Below are 20,755 nucleotides of genomic sequence, written 5' to 3'. Positions count from 1 at the left end.
GGAAACCTCCCTTTCTCAGCTTGTTTAGGGTCTCTATGAGCATTTACAACGATGTTATGTCTCTTGTAGTAGAACCCTTTGTATCTTGTAGCTTGTTAGAGATTGGTTCTTGTAGCTAAGAGATTTTAGACTCGATATCTTGTAACCTTCTCCTGTAATGGCGACATACTTTATCAAGGATTTTAAAAACTTTGGTGCATGTAGAACATGGAATCATAATAGGTGGTGAGCTGAAGTTGATCTCAAGGTTAAGTGGAGACATTATCGGGTGGTGGATGAGAAAATACTCGGTGCCCAGTAGTTGAGCTAGCCCACACATACCTTTGTCAATCTAAGTATCCTTGTACTCCCACTTTATGTTGTCATTAATACACGACAATGGTCTAATTTTTAAATGATACCTTGATTTTATCTTATTCACCTCCTCACATGTGGTAACACCTTTTATACTAAGTGGATATTTTTGCCAAATTTGTGTGAGGCCTTTACTAGTTTATCTCGTTATAAAACCATTTGCTTTTTGCACTCATAACATTTCCTAATGCTTCAAATGAATTTGAAGGGTAAGTGTAAGAGATCCTCATACCTGATGTTTTACCTTTTCATGATGTTGGAGGTTGCTCTGATGTATTTGCAGGTGTTGTCATCATGCTACTGCTAGAACATATAATCTTGTAGTAGTATATAAGAAATATTTTAACTACTTAGGTCCATTTTGAGAGCTAAAAGGGGTGTTTGCACTGCTAATGCTGATATGGAGATGTAAGATTTTATTGTAGGTTGTGATCTTTCTAAGGAATGCTAGAAACTTGGTCTTGGAGGATTTATGTAGGATGCTACAATATTGTGTAGTATCCTATAACAATCATAAAGATCCCTCGTGCTCATCAAAATACTCTTTTGAAACATCTAGGGGTAATGATAATTTAAGGAGGAGTTGATGATGGTGATGGAGAGGATTTTGATTCTGACTATGATGGAAAAGTAAGGAATTTGAGTTTTCGTAGGATTGGAAATGGTGAATAGTGGAGGAAAAACTAGGACGTAGTGCATGTTAGTGGAATAACTAGGTGTTAGGATGCCTCTGGTGCTTTTCCCTAAATTAGATGCAAAGAAATTCCTAGATATGTAGTTTTTTTTGTTATCAAATTTCGGTTATCTTGTAGAATTACACAACTTTCCTATAACAATTAAGGGAAGTGGGAAAAAATACATGGAAAGGATTTGGAGATGCAAATATGATGCTATGGCTAATGGATGATAAGGGAAAATGGAGTAGGGGCATTGGTTGGGCCCTTAGAGAATGCAAGAGTTGGTGCCTTGGGCCGAATGCATTGGATGGTTTATTCAACCCACCTTGTTGGTCCTTTCCTCTATGATACCTACACAAAAATCAAGGTAAGATAGAAACACATTTTTTTATTATCATTTTTTTCTTTTTTTTTCAAGACCCATTCGCCAACTCATGGAGTTTTTCAACCAATAGGTTTTCCCCAAGTGCCTTGGAGGAGATTTTCACCTAGGGTTATTTATTATTAATTTTTTCTTAGACTCACAAGCTGCCTCATAAACGTTTTCAATGAATGGGTCTGCCTGAAGTGCCTCAAGGAGGTTTTTGATTAAGGTTTCCCCTCACTCACCAGAGAATCAACCTCACCTAGCCATACCCTATATCGAACCTTCCCGAACTACAAACCTCCCTCACCCTTCACTACAACAGATACAACCATAACTTTCTAGTCGTTCAACATTAGACGTTCTATAAGTTCCATTATTCTTGGACCAAGACTTGCACCCAGGTTCGTTCACCCCCTTATATAGCCTAGACTAGAACCTGAATAAGACACATTTGATAGACAATTCAACCTAGAAAGAAAGAGAATTTTATGAAACCAGCTCGCAAAAAGATAGAAAAGATAGATCAATGCCTTAGAAAACAGCCTCTTTGAGGGGGAAACCTACTTTATATTACACAAATGAACAATTCTTGGATGATACAAATGAAAAGACCTCCTTTCTATATATAGGAGTCTAAGGGGTCATAATTTAATCAGAGCCAACATAACAATAATAATGTAAGGGAACAACAATAATAGTGGGCTTCTATGGGGCACAATAATAACAATATGGGGACTACATGGGCACAACAATATAATAAGGGGGTTGCACTAGTTAAAATAAGGGGTTACACTAGTAGTATAGGGACCTAACATGCCCCTCTCCTTCTAAAAGTGTTGTCCTCAACGCTTGAGTAGTTCTAGATGCTTTTGTGTAAAATTCTCGTCCTCCCATGTGGAATCTTCAGCAGGTAAGTTCTTCCACTTGATGAAATACTTTGAAATTGATTGATTTCGTAGATGTCAGGTTCTTGCTTTTGTGACTTCTTTAGGTTCCAATATGATTTTTCCTTCCTTGTCAAGTTCCGAAAATATTGTTTGAACTGGGAGCTTGTCACGTATAACCTTTTTTAAGCACGAAACATGGAAAACTGGGGGCACTCGGGAAGATGTAGGAAGCTCCAACTTGTATGCCACAGTACCAATCTTTTGCAGCACTTTATAAGGACCATAGTACTTTGGTGATAATTTATCATCCTTCTTAGCTTGCTTGAGGGACATTTGTTTGTATGGTTGTAGTCGTAGAAATACCCAGTCACCTACATCAAAACTTCTTTCGCTGCGATGTTGATCTGCCTTCTGTTTCATTTTATTCTGTGCCAAAGTGAGGTCATCCTTTAAGAGTTTGAGAACTTGTTATTGATGCTCTATATGATCTTCCACTGCTTGAACCTTAGAATTTTCTTTTAAAGAAGATGTGATGGACAGTGGATGATATCCATAAAGTGCCATAAATGGGGTCATTTTTGTTGCAATATGGAAGGAAGTGTTATAGCGCCATTTAGCGAGAGGAAACCACTTGATCCATTGTGTCTGTTTATCAAATACAAAGCAACGAAGATATCCTTCCAAACATTTTTTCACTATTGCAGTTTTCCCATCAGATTTAGGATGATAAGATGAGCTATGAGCTAACTGAGTACCCAAATATCCCACCTCTTGTATTGTAAAGAAACAATTGGAGAGTTTTTCATATAATTGTTTCTCTTCTAATAGTTTGAGCACCCTGTCAACATGTTGAAGATGATCCTTCCAAGACTTGATGTAGATTAGTATATCATCAAAAAATACTAACACAAATTTTCTAAGTAAGCGTTTGAAAATGGAATTCATCAAACCTTGAAATGTAGAAGGTGCATTGGTAAGGCCAAAAGGCATGAACAAAAATTCATAATGACCCTCATGAGTTCTAAATGTTGTTTTTGGAATGTCTTCAGTCTTCATTCTGATTTGGTGATATCCTTAACGAAGATCCAACTTGGTGAATTAAATTGCTCCATGTAATTCATCAATGACAGGAATGGGAAATTTATCTTTAATAGTAATCTTGTTGAGCTCTCTATAATCCAGACACATGCACCGTGATCCATCCTTCTTGTGTACCAATACCACTGGAGCAGAGAAATAACTTTGACTAGGTTGAATTATACTAGCCTCTAGCATTTCTACAACCATACATTCAATTTCACTCTTTTGGGCATAAGGATATCTGCAAGGCATGATGTTTGGAGGAACACTTCCTGGAATGAAATGAATAGCATGATCATGATAACGAATAGGTGGTAGGCCTTTGGGAGTCGCAAATACCTTGGAATGATTGTCCAAGAGTTTTTGTAGATCTGGAGAAATAGATGATTTCAATGTGGGAACCTCTAGCGAACATAATTGTGCAATTACGCCTCATTTTTCTTTCTTTAGAAGCTTTTTCATTCCGTTAGAGCTGATTATCTTTCTCGGTTTCCCTACGATACCCCTTAATTCAACTTCCTTTCCTTCCAAACAAAATTTCATGAAAAGTTCTTGAAAATTAAAAGCTATTGTACCCAAGGATTGTAGCCATTGGACTCTTAGTATAACATGAATACCACCCATTGGAATGGAAAGCATTGGGCTATTCAATACATATTCTCCCATGGATAGTTTGATATTATGGCACTTTCTAGAGCAATTGATGGTTCCTCCACTTGCAACCATCACTTGACACTCTGGTGCTCGATATAGGAAGCAATTCAATTCCTTGGCTATCTTACAATGAATAAAATTATGGGTACTGCCCGAATCAATCAACACTATTACCTTTTTCTTCTTGATATGTCCTTCTATCTTGATAGTTTGAGGAGTGGTAATTCTAGCTAATGCATTACAAGATATGGCCGATTCATTTTTTCTTTCTCTAGGGTTTGTTCCTGGTGTATATCCTCTTCTTTTGACGTTTCTTGTTCCTTTTCTTCCTCCTCTTCACAATCTATGTAAAATAATTTCTTCTTGTCACACTTATGACCTTTAGTGTATTTGCTATCACAACTGTAACAAAGTCGTTTTGCTCTTTTTTCTTCCAATTTTTGTGGTGTCAACCTTGTAGGTTGTGGAAGCTAGGGGCAACAACACTTCCATCTTTATAGTTGTGAATGGTAGGCTTCTTGGTTGCCATAATTTTGCTTTCCATTTTTCTTGCCAACCTGAATGCTTTCTCCAATGAATCGGGTTCCCAAAGGCAAACCTCATGTTGGATGTTATCCTTTAAAGTCCATATGAACACATCAATCCTATGCTCCTGTGGAATATATTTTACCCTTATATTCAATTTTTGGAAGTCCTCAATGTGCTCCATCATTGAACCCTTTTGTTTGAGATTTATCAATTGGCTAAAAAAGGTGCTGCTTTTTGTATCCTCATAATGTACTATTATTTCTTCTGTAAAAATTGCCCAAGTGACAATTTGTTTACAAGAACAAAGCCATTGATACCATACAAACTGATTTGGTTCCAAATATAAAGTTGCAATGTGTACCTTTTGTGTGTTTTGCATATTATGGAGATCAAAATATTGCTCCATCTATAGTATCCATGTTATGAGATCTTTTCCATCAAACTTCCTCATATCGATCTTTGGAACATGGTGGGTCTTCAATCCAACGTTAGAGTTTATGAAATCATGATTAACATTTCTTTTGTTCTCATCATGAATTTCCTTTACTACCCTTTCACCATTAGTAAATATTTCTTGTAGCAACTTTGTCAAATTTGTCTTCAAATCTTGCATTTTTCCTTCCATCTTAGCTTCCACGCCTTTCTTTAAACCATCCATGTATTTCTTTAAACCATCCAGCTTATTTTCCACGCCTTTCTTTAAACCATCTATCTTATCTTCCACACCTTTCTTTAAACCATCCATCTTAGCTTCTGTTACTTTTTGTGAGAGTGAATTTTGTTGCACTTGGTCTCGTAATTTTGATATATCATGTTGCATTTCTTCCTCTTCTTCATGAGTCATGCTAGAGCTTTCAGGTTGCTTACTAGGTGTTTCCATTTTCTTTCTTCGGGGCATCAATTAATGATAATTATGCTTCACTATGCCTTTGAATTCCTTCAAATTAGTTTTTCAAACCAAACTTATGCAAAATTTAAAAAAAATTACACACCTTTTTTCACTTTGTAGGAGATCGATATTGAATCTGAAGTATCTTTGAAATTTCGGATCTCCAAGGTTTGAAATTGTGAACTATGGTAGCCCTCTGATTCCTCTTTCCAATGCCACCAGTCTGATCAAAATTGGATTCTCCAAGAAAGTGTTATGCCCAATCTCCCAAGATGACCTGATTATACACTTTTTCAGTAGAGTGAAATTGTACGAAGTGCTATGTGTCACTGTTTCAACCTTCGGATACAGTCCGTCATTTTTTTGTAACTTATGACGAAATTTCAATCTGATGCTCAGAGAGAAAGTTATGACTATTTTCCCTAGGTCACCTGTTTGGGATTTAATTCGAGAGCCTGCAGAAACCCTAAATGTCTTGGACTATATATCTAAAAACATAGTGAAACAAGCTCTGAAGCCCGAGCTGCACCAAGATTGCGGCTGAAATGGGTTTTAATTTCAGAGTTTGAACCTTCGTAGAAACAAAATTATAGCAAAAATGCCACACTGACCTGTTTGCGATGGAATTCTGGAGCTTGCAAAAACCCTAACTTCCTCATATCATATCTCTGAAAATATAGTGAGAAAATATCTGAAATTCGGATCCGAGGTTCAGGAATATTTTGTCTCAAATGGTTTTTTTTTAGCTTCTGAAACTTTGTAGCGAAAATGCCCCGATGAATTTGTTTGGAGCAGTGAAACCCTAGAATCCAAAGCTTTGATACCAAATGTTATGAAACCAACTCACAAAAAGATAGAAAATATAGATCAACGCCTTAGAAATCAATCTCTTCGAGGGGGAAACCTCCTTTATATGACACAAATGAACAATTCTTGGATGATACAAATGAAAAGACCTCCTTTCTATATATAGGAGTCTAAGGGGTCATAATATAATCAGAGCCGACATAACAATAATAATATAAGGGCACAACAATAACAACAGTGGGCTTCTATGGGGCACAATAATAACAATATGGGGACTACATGGGCACAACAATATAATAAGGGGGTTGCACTAATAAAAATAAGGTGTTACACTAGTAGTATAGGGACCTAATAGAGAAACTCAACCCCCAGAAGAAAGAAATGCAACTCAACCTTAGGGATCAAAACTTGGAATAGACCGAGCCGGGAATACCTTCAATATTGCGCCTCACCCCCTAGTGGAAAGAAAAGGCTAGGAGGGGTGAGCTTCTCTTATCCCTATAGTAAGAGTCACCTTGTATTTGTTATACTGAGACAGAATTTGACCGATACTAGCATTGATCCACAACTATGAATCTATGGTTTCCTCCTAACCCATAGCCCATATCAATTTGACGGCTCATCTCATAACCCATTACAAGTGTGTGAGTTTGAAGTGGGTAATAGAATTTGAGTTCTGATTTCAAACTACCAAAGAAAAGGCCTTCAAAGGGGGCCGGGTTCAACCTAACTAATAGGGACAATGGAAGCCTCATAGTTTCAACCTATCATCAAAGAAAGCCTTAGAAAGAAGAGGGCCTAACAATGGGGACTTAGCCTTCAAAGGAAGAAGCATTCAACGGGAGCTTAACAATGGAGGCCTTACAAGGAGGGCCTAACCATGGAGCCTTCTTGTTTTCGACCTACAAAAGAGGACCAACCTAAAACCAAAGCTTATATCGACCTAGCACCAAGGGGGCCTAACTAATAGGTAGGGCCTAACCAGGGAGCTTGACAATGGGGGAAATCAAAAGGGAGCCAGTTTCGATCTTTTTTTCTTTTTTTCAAGGCCCATTCGCCAACTCATGGAGTTTTTCAATGAATAGGTTTTCCCCAGGTGCCTTGGAGGATATTTTCACTTATGGTTATTTATTATTAATTTTTTCTCAGACTCACAAGTTGCCTCATAGACGTTTTCAATGAATGGGTATGCCTGAAGTGCCTCAAGGAGGTTTTTGATTGAGGTTTTCCCCCCTTGTTGGTCAAACGCTGAATGGAATGGGATGTGTGATGCTCTCAAAAAAATTCAACTCCTTACTTATTGAATGAGTAAATTCAGCCCTAGAGAGGGGCATCTTGTAGAATTTCAACTGATAACCATTTACCAAAAGTGGAATATGTTCTTCATCTATAGTTATGTTGTTAATTGAGCCATTATCATGGAAATTTTCAACCAAAGACATACTACAACAAATCCTTGTGATTAGCTTCCACTTTAGCTCCCTTTTTTGCTTCCACTAATTGTTTTAATGTATTTTTCTCCACCTTTTTGAAAAAATCAATGCTATTTTTGGTCTTTTTTCACTGATCACGGCCGTTCGGTGCTACATAACACCAACTTTAGCGCCGACGTAAACACCTAGTTTAACCTCTTCTTTAGCTCCTATTATAGCTTCATGTATAGCTTCCTGTGTGACGTCCTATTTTTCTCCTCGTTATGCCATTGTTTTTAACGTCCAATGTAGCTTCTTTTTAACTTTCGTTTTAGGTTTTTGTGTAACATCCTATTTTGCTCCTCGTTATGGCATTATTTTTAGTGTCTACTTTAGCTTCCTTTTTAGCCATACATGAAATATTGTACAACATTGATATAGTCAATTTCCTTGTATAACCCTTCGTCATCATAACGGTAAGCCAAGGCAGGTACATTTTATTGTCATTTACTTGTAGGATTTGTATCTAAGGGATGATATGACTTTTTTGGTTACACATGCCAAGGACAACTTTTGTAATTAAGTTGGGGGGAGGACTCAAGGAGTGTACTGTATCTATCATACTATACGCTATGACTATACCCCAATTTGGTAATCACCATTTAGATGATGCACAATACACTTATCCTAATTCAATAATTACCCATTGTTGTCGTTACTTTTGTTGTCATTTCTGAAAATCAATGTGAATACTTGGAAATCATTCATGGTAGTTGTAATTTATGATGAAAATCTAGAATCCAATGAAAAGGAAACCCTAATTATTCCCTACCCATTGCCAAATTTCATTCGACTGATATTATCTACCCTAGAAAGCGTTTATATGTACCAAATGCGGCCTTGTAACAGTCTCTGAGAAGTTTTGAGCAGTAACAACCTCTGAAGCAGCCATGGGAGGCGTGATAGATGAATCAAACTCCATTTATGCATTGCTATACCATCCAAAAGCCCTAGAAATATTTAGGAATGTAGGGTGGTTTGTCTACTTTGAAAAGTTGCCGGGTTTCAATGAATAGATTGCTATGGAATTCACACAGGATCTATAGGAGCAACATTCAAAGGCTATAGGATTCAAAATTGTTGTTACAAAGGACATATTTGCCAAGGTTGATAGGTTTATCTCAGTCAAGGGCTCACTAGTTTTCAAGTAAACTAACAATTCCAACAACTGGGGCAACCTTTTTATAGCTAGGAGATGAAGTAAGGAGCAAGGGGAGAGGTATTGCTAAAACATTCCTTCCTCACCCTTGAGATAATGTATCTTTATTTATTCAAAAGTTCACTACTTGTGAGGGATGTTTTGGGACAATATTCAATTATCATTTTTAGTTATTGGCACATCTTCATAATGGATGACTGCTAAGTTGCCCTATTATTTGATAAAATATTTACAATATATGGAAAAGGCAACGCATATGGAAAAACATACAAAGTTATGCTTAACCAACCATTTGATCATGAAGTTAATCATAATTCATTAATTGCAACAACATGGAAGCACATGCACTAGTTTATTGGAAAACTCACATTCACCAACCACTGAAACAAAGGAAAGTGAAAGTGAACAACATGAGGTAATTGTTGAAACAACACCAGAAGATAGAGCAGTTACACCTCCCGGACAAAGTAGAGCAACAACACTTCCTAGACAAATAAGAGTGGTTACACCCCCTAAATCCTGTCGTATAAACCCTAAGAGATGGCGTTGCATAAGAACATTTGTTGGTACATCAGTTGAAGGAAAAAGAGCATGCACTAAGGAACTTGTGGATATATCTAGTGGACAATTTGAGGATAGTTATTATGAATGCCTTATTGAGTAAGAATGGTATGAGACAAAGACTGTTGAAAAATGGGCACTTGGAATAGCATCAACGAAAGCTAGGGTTACTAAAACATAAATGCCCAAGGAATCTATGGAAGTATTTAAAAAATCTACTCTTGTACAAACTATGGTGAAAAAGGATGAAATTGAAGAAGCCATTGGGTGGAAAGAATCCCAGGAAGAGAGTGTAGGTAACTGTTACACCATCAACTACCCCAATATATGAGGAATGTATTGATACAATAGAAGCAAAGGAGTCCAAGGGATGACATAATGAAGAGAAAGAAGAAGAATTTGTAAAAGAACACACCCTGACACCTAAAGTTCATGTTGTTCCACATGATTCAAAGGAACATGAGGAACAACAGAAAGAAGAGGAGCTCAAAATTAACTAGAATATGTCTCTTAACTAGGTAAGTCTGAAACTAACCTCCTTATTCAGAAAATCAAGAAATTGAAGGAGGAAAATGAGAATTTAAGGAAATAACTTACAATTGTTGAAGCGAATCTTCAGTCTAGAAAACAAAATGGATTAGAAACCCCGACGGAAGCTAGTTAGGTTATATGATGGATGTAAGGAAGTGTTGGAGGAAGCATATTATGAAAGGCCAACCACTATCTCGGTTGGAATTCAAGTTGGAGAGCAAGATAAAGAATTCCAAACTGTTGTTCCATAAGAACCTATTAAAGATGTTGTTGTTACATAAGAACGAACAGTTGAAACAGAGCTGGATGGAGATGTTGGGACATGAAATCATCTAGATATGGGAATGCATATACTTATGTTGGGGTGATATGTTGGGATGTGAAATTGGCATCATTTTGCACTCATTTTCCTACCTTTTCTTTACCCTTTTTTATTCTCAAGACCATACTCTGCCACTGTAACAACCATTATCAACCTAGGTATGTCTCTTTTTATATGTCATCCTTATGATCCAATTATACTTGTAATTTGGCATGAGAACTATTGTTTTAGGCTATTTTTCTCGTAAAACTGACAACTGGGTTGTTACAGGGTTTGTGGTCTATTGAGATGCTATTGTAGGATTACACTTTCTAGTTTTTCCTCACCAAGAATAGGACAAGGACTCACTGAGCATTGTTGTTACACATGAAGATCTATTTTGGACGCGTTGACCTCCTTCAATTAGTTATGAAGATCAATTTGGAAAGCATCTGGTCAAAAGATAGTTCGACTATCAAAGGAGAAGTTTATGGACAACGCAACTGAAACAATTAGGATTTTCTATTGATAGTAATTATGATTTGGAAAAGTTGTTATATATTGTCCTAACCTTGGAAATTGTTATCAAATTGTTAATGTGTATTCTCAAATTGGATCACATGAGAATCGAGAGATTCACATGATGGTCTTGTCATTGCAATATTGAATTATAAAGGGGTGTACTCTTCGCTCACACATGATAGACATATATAAATGAATAGATAGTGATAGAGGGAGAAAGCACCAACATTGTAATCTTGTATGTTTAATTAATGCAATCTCAATCATTCATAGCACCATACATTTCTGTTGACTAGCTTGTGTGTTGTGTAGTGTACTAGTCCCTGCTAGGAATGAAGGGCCCTCATTCTTAGCAGGGATCACTCATTAGGAAGGTACTGTAGTTTTTTGATTTATTTCCTCTAAGTTATAATTCATGTGTGATTGTTGTTACTATTATATTTAGTCTTGTTCATGCTTTAATGATTGCAAAATTATGACCTATATATTATGTAATAGCATAGGTCCTGGACTGATCCCTTTGTTAGTTTGAAAGTTATTTAATTCTTGTTACGTATTGATGGTGTGTTCATTTCATTTGAATGTGTGTTTCAAAATTTGTTGAGAGAATGGTTTTTGGAAGTGTTGTTCTTTTCTGAATAAGAGTGATAGAGTGGTTTTATTCTACATTGTGTGTTTATTTCTTGATAGTGTGAACAAGGTCTGAGAGTGTGTTGATGCCTCTAAAATCGTAGCACCAACATTGGTGATAACTACCCGGTCCGGACCTTAGTACAAATCCTTCTCTGTTTGGTATGGTGGTTCTGACTCGATATTATGGGACCAGTTTCCCATATAATGTATGGTTTGATGGATGAGTATTTTAAATGTATAACAAAGATGATAGGTGATTTAATCTATAACTCTAAAATATACAGATATATCTATATAACTCGGGTAATCTCATAACAATGCGATTCTTGATGATTCCTAGCAGACAAATAATAATATAGATTATTTACTTATCCATAGAAAGATGCATTTAAATAATGATTACTTTGTTTAAGAAATTAAACAAAGTAATTGTGAAAACATATCACATAACATACTAATATTTATTGCTGACATATATCTTTAATATAACAATTCTAAATCATTCAGAAGTGACATAATATAGAGTTGTTTGAAGCATGTGAGTATATCAACAATAGCAAATCAAATGGAATGCTAATTACATAGAAAGCAAGACAAAAAGAACAGTGATAGAAATACCAAATGCATTTGAGTCTCGTTATGTAAGTAACATTCTGGTTCCACCTTCTTATTCCAGAAACTCCAAGGAGATACAAAAATGCAGGTCTTGATGAAGCTCTTTCACAAAAATCTGAAACCTTGATCCACGACTTATAAAAAATAAATTAAGAAGTGCAAAAGTGCAAACTTCTCAAGTCTAGTTTTGTACAAATTGAGGACCCTTTCTAAAATAACATGAAAGGGTTTTTATAATAAAATTAAAACAAATTGTCCACAAAAATTGTTGAGAGTTGTTGGAACTGCCTATATTAAAATCTGGGATTTGAATTTCAAAAATAGTATTGTGATTGCCTTTGAAGAGATTCATTGCATCTATTTCTTCTCTTGTATCCGCAACCGACAAATTGAGAGCATGTTTTGAATTTCTGGAGGATGACTCATCCTGGAGTGTAGTTGTCCTGTGTATGTGGCATCTGAAAGCTCGGGTATCATGCGATCAACAACATCAGCAAGGCATTTGATGGTCATATGTTGGCTGTGCAGCTTGACCAAAAAGGACCAATACGCATCCCAGTTAAGGCTTTGTATTCTGTTGAGTTGTTCATCTTTGGTGGCCAAATCTTGCTTCCATTGATTTTCTAACACTTTCACCTTAGGAAGATTTCCTGGGGAACAATCAGAAATTAAATTGGCTCCATATAAATTATCATTCACCAACTCAATCACATTATTCATTATAGCCCTGGCCCTGGAGGTAGCCCTTTTTTCCTTTATCAACTGTGTTTCCCATTCTGAAAACAATATTTCTTTATGCGACTCTTGAATTTTTGGTAGTTTAGCAGCTCTTCCTTCCTCTGTGCTTTTCCAGGAGAGGTAATTTGTGACCTTATCATCTGCATCCTCAAATTCTAATATGGTATTAACTGCTTGATCGATCAGTGATGTCGTTGTGATGCATAATGGGTCGATAAGAGATATTTTATGGCAAAGTAGATTCAGCTGTTGAGATAAGGCTTTATTTGCTTCTAGGGCTTCCTTCTTAAATTCCTCAACCTTGGGATAATCTCTGAACTGTTCTATATAGAGTTGTAGCTGTGTGATTTGCTCCTCTTTAGCCTTAATTTCTTGTTGATGTGTCAATTGAAGCTGTTCGAGCTCTTGAGACAACTGTTGTTGTTTTTGGATGGCATGCTGGTCAATCTTCTATTTCTCCAGGTTTAATTGTACTTCAAGCTGCTCGTTCTTTTGTTTTTCTTCTGCCAACTGTTCCTCAAGCCAATTAATCTTCTATTGTTCTACTGCTGTTTGTTCTTCAAGCTGATTAATCCTTTGATCCTTTTCTTTGATCAATTGGTTAACTTTAGTTGCCTTATCAATTGTAGCAGTTGTGTATGCCCCTGCAAATTGAGATAACTTAGTCAAATCCTCAGAAGGATTGACCTCTGAATCCTTCCATATAACATTCATAAATTCAGATTGAGGAGCTGTGGATGATGTCTGGTCTATTTTCCTCTTTTTCCTCTGCCTCTTAACTACAGCCCTGTGTTTTGGGCTGTAAAATACATCCAAGGGTGGTATTTCCTCAATATTCAATGTAATTTCTCTTGAAGGATTTTCAGGGATTATTTCAATCTCTTTCTGAGCTATGTCTTTACTGGGTGTTCCTTCAATTACACTATCAGGAACATTGGGCCGTTGTGTTGCGGGCGATGCTGATGTGATAATGTTTTGGGGATCGCTCTGGCTTTTGATCTGTTGATCAAATTGCTCCCATTATTTAATCAAGATGGGGTCAATATGAACATTTGTGCTAAGTAGTTCACTGGTCTTTTCACTTGTTTCACCTTCTTCGAAAATCTTTTCAATAGTCTGCTCCCCGCTGTGCTCTGCTTGCTGAACAATAGGGGTAGTATTTAATAAATCCAGAGGTACTATCAGTAACCTCCGTGTCCTGTATTCCATGAATTTGTCCATCTTCTCGGCTCCCAATTTGAATCTTGCCAGATGACTTACTGTTGAGAATAACTCTGCTGAAGCGAATAAGTCATCAAACTCATCATTCTCATGTATGAATTTACTAACTTTCACCTGAGTGGTGAAATTGAAAGCGACCTTGTTTGGATCATATTGTCTTTTAGGAATAACCGCTAGACTCAGATCCTTTGTTTTCTCTGCTTCTTTCTCAGCATGTTTAAAATCATGCAATGTGTAAGTGCCACAGCGGAGGGGAAATGGAGGCCACACTTGTTTCTTAGACTCTTTAAGGTTTCTAGACATCCCTTTTTCCACTATCTGGTAGGCTATTTCCCTAGCTAATAGCTTATCTGGAATGTAGAGTGGAAGGACATGAGGATCTGTAATACTGCCAAAAACCCTAATATAGGTGAACTTCTCCTCCCCGAACCAACTACCGATTGCGGTTAAATCAATGCTAGCCTCGTCAGATAACCGAGGAGCAGGTTTATTAAAGATGGCTTGATGGACAGGTAAAATGAAACCATGGAAAATCCTATATAAATGATTCTTGTATTCAGACTTCCATAAGTACTTATGATAAATATGAATGGGGGTTGGATCCTGAACAGTCCATTTCCAACCTAGGATGGGAAAGTCAGAATTAAAACAGATTGTGTCCATTATGTAAGCACTCATATAGAATGGGGGCACAACTCGGGTGGTGACAAATCTATTCTTTCTATAATCTAGTATTTGACTGGCCATTTTATCTGATAAAATGGTTTCCCAATCCATAACAAAGGAGTTGATCGTTGCTTCTATCAATGGAACCATTTCTATAGAAAATCTAGCAGAATCGGGGCTTCCAAAGAGCCTACATACCATAGCAGCAACATAACAATATGGAGATGCTAAGGAGTCCACAAAGTACATACCAAAAGATTCATGTTTATGCTTGTTAGGAAAATGTCTCCACTGTTTGATAGGGTCTGACTCTATCTAATTCTCCTTAGTGAAAGCTTCTAGGAATGATTTGTTGTAGTGTCGCTGGGGATCCAGCAAGTGATACATTCTCTTGACATCTTTAAGTTTGAATGTCTCGAACATCCTTCCATTGGCTGTGAAGAAAGCTCTGTCTGTTATATTAATACTTTCGATTACCCATCTCACTAGATCATTATATGGTAAAACTTTTGCACGGGCTGCTATTCTATGGAGGAAGGAGCTGGCCAAATCACTGAGCGTGTTTTCTGTTTCATCAGTTCCATCAGTTGTTGCTTCTTCTTCTATCTCCTTTGGATTTTCTGCTTCAAGTAAAGCATATATGCCTTCCCACGAGATTTTACCAAGGCCTTGATAGGTAGTATCTGAAATTAACACCAATTTTCCTTGTCCTTCTTCCACTGTAATGGGGGCCTTTGTCTTTCGAGATTTCTTAGACATCTTGACCAACTGTGTGATTCTGGATTAACACTGCAAAATGAGAAAGAGGAGCGTAATAGGTGAAAAAACTTGAGAGGAGATAATACACAAATTACAGACTAAAAGTAGTTATGTGCATTAGATGCAAAAGATCTTACATTGTACATAGCCACCACGGATGAAATCCTTAAAGGACTTAACCATAACTGCCCCTTAATGCTTTTACCGTAACTTCATAACGTGAAACTTTAATGCTGAAGTAATATATGTCACATCGTAGGTTTTGAAACAACCCTTTTTTAGAACAGGTGTCGTGACTCTGCGATTTGTGATTTAGTGATTGTATTATTTTAACATTTGTGGAACCATCGCGTATCGCAAATCGGGAGTTACAAGCGCCACACTCAAAACGTTTCTTTGCATTGTTACGATTGCGATGAGTGCTGAGCTGGCATGGGGAGACGACAGGTTTCAAACTTGGCAAATCACGTTTTTTGTTTTTTTTTTTAAATTGATTTATCCCTATATCACATGTATTCATAATATCTATTACTCACTTTTATCGAGAGTGTGATATGCGATAATTATGTCGCATCACAATTTTTCAATGGAGTGTTTTGGATGCTTTCCTATGAATCGGTGATATGCGATTGCGATAGCCTTATCGCATCGCAAGGTTTCAACAAAACGCTATAAGTCATTCCTTGGGAGTCATTCCTTGGGATTAATGATGTGCGAGATGCGATAGTTATATCACATCGTATTTTTTATAAATGGCTTATTTTGATTAAAACTTCGCGATGAGGGTTTTGCTATGACTCTGATCGCATCGCAACTTTCCAAATGGATGTTCACGGGTTCTAAAGAATTGTGATTTGCGATGAGCGGTCCTAAATACTCATAAAGCAACTTTTATATGACCAATATGGAAAATCTATTTTATAAAAAAGTTTTATTGCTTTTTTATATCCTAAAGGGGACCCATTTCTTATTTAGGATTTTAAGACTAAGATTAAAAATTGAAATGGGGGGTTGTTGAATAGCACAACAGAGTGTAACAGCCAGAATGTTGAGTTACTTAGTCTGATTACAATGATTGAGTTTGACATTCATTAGCACTAGCCATCATTTTCCCTTGCATATATTTTGTGTAATAGGCTCGCAATAACAAAACCTACCTTGATTGACAATTGAATTAAAAGGACAATTGTTCTGCTGAACAACAAGATGAAGCAAAACCTATACATAACTTTGACATAATGCAAATTGAAGCGAAACTTGGATGTTGAACGAAATATGAAGCGGAATTATTTAAGGATGAAAGTAAATGTATAATAATTCAAAAGTGTGTAAACTAATTAAATAAGCAGTCTATACTTTGAATCAATTAGATTTTCAAAGAAACGAAGCCTTGGCGTGCATTTTAGTGAAGCAAGGAAATTTTGGTCTACTTCACAAAAATGCACGCCCAACCTTCATTACAAGGCCAAATTGAATGATTCATATTGGAGAGTACTTTTTTACTCATAATTAATAGTATTTTTGTACATAGAAATTTCTTTTGTGCAAGAATATGTCAAATTGAATTGATTTTGTAGGGTTAAAGTGAAGGCTTGTGTGCTTGTTGTGCCCAACCACTCCAAATTTTTTCCCATGCTTTGATTTTGGAGCCTTCCTTCTATCCAAAGGAACTTATCTTCTACTGATGTCAAGTATTCATGTTATGGTAAAGACTTATCTTTTCATTCTTTGCTTGTGATGTACTGATTCCCATTTGACATCTTTCAAACACAAGCTAACTCTTGACTTGACCTTGCAACATTGTTGGGCTTGCCTCAAGAAACTTTGCAATCTTGGAAGGCAAGGCCACCTTGCCTTCAGAAACTACGCAATTCTTCTTGGCATGCCAACCTTGAGCATGAAAAATGTGCAATTATGGATGGAATCCCATCCTTGACGATGGAAACTACGCAAAACATCCCTTGAGTTGAGAAACTATGTAATGCATTGAGTCAAGAAGTTGCCCAATCCTAGGGAATTGCACAATCCCTCCTCGAAGTGTGCATCCAAGTTTCTAGAAAAAGAAAAAATGCAAAACAAAAAAAAAACATCCCTAGAAAATAGGGATTCATTAACTAAATTCTTGAAGGTGGCACACTTACTATTTTGGAACTTTCTGCCAAGTGTCGCATTTTCCTTGATTTTAGGCATGCGCAACAAAAACCCTAATCAGTCTAGATTTATATAATGGATGCCCCTAGAGCTCATTTGTACATTTGATCTTGGAGCTCTAGCATTCCAAAGGAGATGAAGCAGCCTTTGGTGGAGTTTGCGATGCTTTTCCGAATGAGTTTTCTTTTGTCGTCTTTTGTCACTTTTTCCATCGCTTTTTATCATTTGGATTCTGTGAGTGTTGTTTTTCTTGTTTCTTTTCATGGTTGTTGGCATTTTAATGCATATTAGCTTGTACAAGTGTTGGTTCAGTCCGTTGTATGCCTTGCACAAGTGTCGCATTAGTTTTCTTGTTTTTGCCCGTTTGTGGTCGTTGTTGCGACAACTCTTCTTGCATGTTTGTTTTTTTCTTTTGCATGTTAATCTTTCGCACTTGTTTTACACTGATCTATCCATACTTAGTCATATATGCACTTTAACATGCACCATCACTCAAATTTTTTAGTTTCCCACACTTAGTTCATGTTGATCTACTCATCCCTTGGTCATGCATTACCTTGTTTAGCTGGGCATTGCGCAACTCTAAGGCTAAAGCTCTCAGCTTTCCCTCTGAGACTGCGTAATGTGCAGTACCAAGCAGACCCAACTGTGCATTGCGTAGTTCCAGGACTTAAGGACTAACCCTTGGCCACTGACGCTGCATAATGCGTAGTGTCTACCTCAGTCTGCCCAGGGAGAACTGCGCATTACGTAGTTTTTAGCCTCTGGATGCATCACTGGCTACTAAGACTGTGCAATGCATAGTTCCTCCAGCCAGTCTCCCTCCCTTGACCCAGGAATTACACAATCGTTCTCATCAGTTCACTGGTTTGTTGCTTGATATTGCTTTAAAGGTTGATTTGCTGAAGCTAACTTATGTCTTCCATGAGTGCTTTTTCCTCCCACAGGTATTGCAAGTGTTGAGAACTTCTCTTATTAGTCATTGTTATCATGGCACCCAAGAGAATTGCTTTAAAGGATACCACAAAGAGCAGCACTGGGGAGGCAGTGGTGAGTACACAAGTTTACTTGCCAGTATACTCAAACACTTAACTATTTGTAAAAAAGGAATTAGATATCACATGGCAGAAGGTGAATGAAATTTTCTCAGCAAGAACCTTCAAAGCAGATATGGAAGACCAACAGGTGTATATCAATGTCCATAAGTCGTTACACAGGGTTGCATGTAGGTTTCCAACATTCCCATGTGCAAATGTTATTAGCTGGATACTATCTCACATAAATCCAAAGACTATGACTCTTAGCAATACCAATGGACGGAGGCTTGCTTATTTTCTAGCAGCAGACTCTCATCTAATGTACCATTTGTATGAGATAGAACCACTCATGGATTCGTACTTCTATGGAAAAACCAACTTCTTGAGCACCAAGTATATTGTTAAAGGCTAGGTGAAAGAGTCAACAAAATTTCGTCAGAAACCCACCAACACCTACAAGACAAGATATCTTAGGAGGGCCTATCAATTATTGATAATCCTATGTTGCAGAATCTACGGTCATCAACACATCGAGACCTTTCCTAAAGGGTAGGATTTCTTATTGGACTAGGTTGTGAGTGAAGGTAAACCATTCAAGTGGTCAGAATTGTTGGCTCAACAACTGTGAATCCATGTATCTAATGACCTTGGTCTTCCCAAGGGCGGGCAAGCTAGATTTTACATGTCTACATATCTACTGGATGCAATCTGCGTGCACAATGCATTCACTGGCATGAATTGGACTTGGAAACCACGAGAGCTTGTCGTGAATGTTTATTGCAAGCTACTTTCAGAGTGAAACCGCAAAGGAGTAGTGGAGAAGCTAACTGATCACTTCCTCATTGTGTTGTATAAGGTGATCTTTGAGGAAGAGCGACCTTGCATGTCACATGGGGAAATGGAAGCAGTATCGCAGATAGCCGATTGGTTTGCCTCACCAGATGTTAGTGTGTGTATTTATTTAAGGCACACAAACCCTGCCTTTTACCTTATGAAATCCATGCAATTTGGAGTATTCTTGAACAACATAATATATATGTGAAAAATTAAAAATATTTAATTATATTAATGTTACTTACGAGTAACAAAATAATCTCCAGGTTAAATCATTCAATTTGGCCTTGAAATGAAGGTTGGGCATGCATTTTGTGACGTAGGCCAAACTTGCCTTGCTTCACTAAAATTCACGCCCAAGCTTCATTTCTTAGCCAATTTGATTGATTCAAATGATATACTATTCAATTAGTGATTATTGGTCCTAGTGTGTATTTATTTGAGGCACACAATCCCTGCCTTTTACCCTATAAAATCACTCCAATTTGGAATATTCATCCACAATAGAAATTTAATGAGGACGCGTTACTGTCCACCCAAATTTAATGAGGATGTACTTCATGCTATGTAAGAAGGAATGTTCCCCACACATTTCAAAGGTCTCTTAGGTCATGTATAAATAGGAAGAGACTTCTAATTTGTAAAGTGTAACACATTGGTGATGCTGTCATATTTTTTATTTTGCAACATAGAGTAGAGGTAACATATCCTTGTTTTCCATATTTGGCCAATGAAAAATGTTGTACATTCTAATTGTAAAATTGGTTTGAAGATGGTTGGAACTGTTAGCACTTTATGAATCCCTTTAGGCTCAGGAAAAGGGCGACAGAGGTAACCACATATCGCTTTTGGCTAGAAACTGGCCTTTTTTAGTCGGAGGGGGCTTCCTCACTCAAAAAAAACCTAAAAAATAGATACTTTGAAGCACATATTAGACAAAGACCAGATATGAAGAGAATTTTTTAAACTTTATTGGAAATTGGTGAAGGGTTATGGAATATTGATGCATGTGATCATAAAATTACTAGCTTATCATTCCTATGCAATACCAACCAATTACATGCACATAGGCCTGTCTAGCACATACTTCGAATATGGAAAACAATTTGTAGTACAATGGGAAATGAACATAAAAACACTCATCCACACATGACAGAGCAAATGAGATTTCTGTCATTGTGTTTCAATGGGTGAGTATTAAGAGCAAAAACAAAATATTTAAAGGCATAACACATTTCATTTGCAAATGAAACATTTTGACACAACTAAACAAGAGCATGCATGATGAATTCTAATATGGTTGTTCCATTAT

This window comes from Pinus tabuliformis, chromosome 3_2, assembly GCF_031772625.1.
Source record: "Pinus tabuliformis cultivar Carrire ecotype Pingquan chromosome 3_2, CPIR1, whole genome shotgun sequence".
Classification (NCBI taxonomy): domain Eukaryota; kingdom Viridiplantae; phylum Streptophyta; class Pinopsida; order Pinales; family Pinaceae; genus Pinus; species Pinus tabuliformis.
Note: the sequence above shows the minus strand (reverse complement) of the source record.